A 4,391-nucleotide genomic window follows, 5' to 3' on the forward strand; every position below is an offset into this window, starting at 1 on the left:
AGAAACAGACATTAATCAGAAGAGTTTTATAGCAATTTTCCACCAAAAATGAAACTGAATAAAAATCAGATTTTAGCCACACTGGCTTCTCAGTGCTTTTCTATTGAGAATTTATTTTGATATCTTAGGTCTATATAGCAATTCACTTTGGAAAATAACAAAAAGAAGTTTAACAGCCTTAAGTTCAAAAAATACAACCTACTTGCTGTTTCTTTCTGGTTGTGAGATGACCCCCCTTTCTCTTATAACTAAGATGAATGTCAAGGATAGCACTTAATTAGAATATACCTTTACTCACTAAAGAAAATATTGCAAAACTCTAACTTCCAAAATGGTAGACACCTAAGGACCACCACTTCCTCACATGCTTGGTTTTGCATAATCTCTGGCAGTCATTCGTCTTGATATTTTAATAAATAGAAACATGAAAGAAAAGGCAATGTAGGGACCAGAGAGATAACATGGAGGTAAGGCGTTTGCCTTGCATGCAGAATGACGAAGGTTCGAATCCAGGCATCCCATATGGTTCCCCGAGCCTGCCAGGAGCGATTTCTGAGCATAACCCTGAGTGCTGCCGGGTGTGACCCAAAAACCATAAATAAATAAATAAATAAATAAATAAATAAATAAATAAATAAATAAATAAATAAATAAAGGCAATGTATAACTCCTGAATCACAAGGGTAATGAATTGTGACTTCTGCCTTCTCTTGAATTTATCTTCTAGAAAAAGCTAAACACTGTGTTGTGTGGCTTCTCAAGTAGCTTGATGGAGGAGTGGAATTGAGTCCCTTAAGGAGGATTGGTAGTCACATGAGCAAACCATATTGTAATTTTTTTCTTCCAGATCAGTCAAGCACTGCATCAGATGGATGAATTCTGACTGACATTTTTTTGACTGGGAATAGAGATTGAGCTAAAATAAAATAGCTAATCTGCTCCTAAATTATTGACCCACAGAAACTATATAAGATAAATAATTATTTGTAACTTTAAGCTATTAAATTTAAGCATAATTTGCCATTTGGCAATAGATCCCTACTACATAGATATCTACAATTCTACTTTTTGGGGGGTGTTGGGTCACACCCAGAGCTGCTCAAGGATTAATTCTGGCTCTGTACTCAGAAATCGCTCTTGGAAGACTCTGGGGACCATATAGAATGCCAGGAATCAAACCTGCTCTGTCGGGGTTGGCCTCGTGCAAATGCCCTACCGCTGTGCTATTGCTCCTGCCCTATCTACAATTGTTATTAGATGCAAAATCTTTCTAAGTTATCCCTAGCTTTTAACCCCTCATTTTTAAAATTAAAATGATAGCAAAAGAAAAGTATCTTTAAAATAGAACGGCGCAACATTTTTGTGATTCTGTAAGCTCCAAATGCAGTCCATCTTGTCAAATACATTTTCTCAAGGAAAAAAAAAGACTTAACATATGTCATATGTCCATGAATTTCAGTCAGCTATTGTAAGACAGTCTGAAATTTACTTCTTTTTGACCACATGAATCTTTCAGCCCTTCTTCATTTTCTTACTCGTGCAAGTCTTGGTGGAGATAGGTGGGCGGGACTCAGAAAAGCATTTTATCATTATTGGCCAAGCTTTGGAGTGAAGGAAGCAAGAAAGCTTCTATTTTAATTTGCTGAGTCCAACACAATTAGGTTTTCTCTCCAGAAGTCATGCTCTCATATAAGCCTCCCGATAGTACTTTCCAAAATCCGAGTTATCATCATCAACTAAAAGACCTATTGTGATGTGTGTTGTGTGTGTGTGTGTGTGTGTGTGTGTGTGTGTGTGTGTGTGTGTGTGTAATGTGGATCATGACTGGAGCTGGTAAATGCAGAATTTGTTTTCCTTTGTTTTTTAATATTTTGTCTTTATCCAGATATTTTTTGTTAGAATTCTTAGGCATTTAAAAACCAAAGGTAGAAAGTCTTCAACTTTTCTGCTTCTTGCCTTACTTTTTCTCTTCTATTAAATATCTATCTATGTTTGAATGAAGGAAAGGAGAAAACACACACACACACACACACAAAAAAATAAATGTTATTAACATTTGCAGAAAATCAAATGGTTTCAAAATTTATCTAGATTTACCCTAAAATGCTATGAGAATAAATTGTATATAGTGATCATATATTTTAACGGAAGGATTACAATATTTCTTGGGTGTTATATACATATATATATATATATACACATATATACATATATTTGTCTTTTAGAAAATCTGAAACATCCCACTTTAGGGCATGCCTAAAAATTCACAGTAGAAAAATTATGAAACACTTTCATATCATAATAGTTAACACATTTCTTTAAACATAATGAATTTAAGCTGCCTAGTTCTTTACTATTTGTTGAATGGGCAGACCTGTGTTTTATGCCTTAAAACCCCCTCTAGAATTATGAAAAATACAAGATTTCTAGGACTGTTCAGGTGTCACTTGTCATTTGCAGTATAATATTTTTCATCCCTCCAGGTACTTACTAACCTATTGAGCACTAGGTTAATGTTCTCAAATGATGTAATAGACAGGATTAAAGCTTTGCTTTTTTGTAATGGTCTTTTTTATATTCTTTTTTTGGTTTTTGGTTTTTGGGTCACACCCAGCAGCGCTCAGGGATTACTCCTGGCTCTATGCTCAGAAATCCCTCCTGGCAGGCTTGGGGGACCATATGGGATGCTGGAATTTGAACCACTGCACTTCTGCTTTCAAGGCAAACGCCTTATCTCCATGCTATCTCTCTGGTCCTTTTTATATATTCTTATCATGACATTTTGATTCTCTTGAAGCGTCTTTTTCTCTGAAAAGCACCCTTTTCTGGATGGTGCCCCAGTTTCTGTATCTGTCTGGTGGTTGTCCATTTTCTCCATCTCTAAAAAACTCACTATTTGCATCTCAACGGGGATGTCTTTGTGCTACTTATGAAGTAGATAATTTCTGCTTCTTAGATGTATTATTTCCTGAAAAACTCAGAAAATAAAAATATGGGGCCAGAGAGACAGCTCAGCGGTAAGTTGTTTGCTTTGCATGCAGAAGGAAGGCATCCCATATGGTCCCCTGAGCCTGCCAGGGGCGATTTTTGAGCATAGAGCCAGGAATAATCCCTGAGTGCTGCCAGGTGTGACCCAAAAGCATAAATAAAATAAAATAAAAATATGAGAAAATTTTAGTCATCTTCCCATCCCATTCCATCTATCTGTGGCAACTCCTTAATAAATTTTCCCTTTGCCTGGGAGATATCTCTGTCTGCTGCCTAGTCCAGGGATAGAGAGCATGAAGAGTGCACCCCAGGAGGTAAATAAAAAACCCTGAGAGAGGTAATTGTAGAAAGAGAAAGAATCTGGGTTTCTTAGTTTTTGAACACTAAGATTCTAAGAGCCCTTTCCCTAATATCTATGGTCTCTGAATTCCCTTGCTTGATGATCCATCAGAAATTCAAACTAGTATGTTTTCTTCTTCTTCTTCTTGATATTCCCAGAAGTATTTGACTACGCTAAAATAATATTTAGCCATATGTATATTTCTCTTTATTTTGGTTTTTGGACCACACCCCATGATGCTCAGGGTTTACTACTGACTATACCCTCAGAAATCACTCCTGGCTAGGGGGAACATATGGCACGCTGGGGGATCGAACTGCGGTCTTCCTCGGCTAGCTGGGGCAAGGCAGATAGATGCCTCATTGTTTGCGCCACCGCTCTGGCCCCAGTATGTATATTTCTTAAACTTAGTCCTCATTAGCATATACTTATGCATAATTTAAGTAAGTGCCAGATTACTTTTAAGTTTTATTTTATTAAAATAGTAATTTTACTGAATCAATTCAGTGACTCAGAATTTAATTGCATTGTTTTAGGAGATGCTCAGTTAATTACTATTCTGAAACTTGTGGAATACTTGATCTGTATCTATGTATTACTCAGTTAAGTCTTTCCTCCTTTTCAAATTTTTACTACTCTTGTAACTCCTTCCTAAACTACTTACTGATTTGAAAAGACTAAAAAGATTGTGGAGAAAAAACCTGGCCTCTTTTATTCATCTTCATTTAGCAGTATGCTATTCTCAACCTAAGTCACCTCAGAGATTATTTTAGAGGCTTATCCTGGAATTCTTTGAGCCCTATTGAACTGAGGTTTTTTTTTTTCCAGTTTTTTTATTTCTTTTATTTTATTGAATATATTTTTTATTTAAGTAACATGATCATATTTGGGTTACAATCATAACCAGAACACCCCCCTTCACCAGTGCATCATTACCCCCTCCCCCCTTCCCATCCCCTACCTGTATTCGAGACAGGCATTCTACTACAGTAATTTGTTTTTAAGTTCAGTAAGTTGTATTTTTTTCCTTAAAGGATAAGAGTAAAAAAAAAATATAGTAAAG

The sequence above is a fragment of the Suncus etruscus genome, chromosome 2, assembly GCF_024139225.1.
Source record: "Suncus etruscus isolate mSunEtr1 chromosome 2, mSunEtr1.pri.cur, whole genome shotgun sequence".
Classification (NCBI taxonomy): Eukaryota; Metazoa; Chordata; class Mammalia; order Eulipotyphla; family Soricidae; genus Suncus; species Suncus etruscus.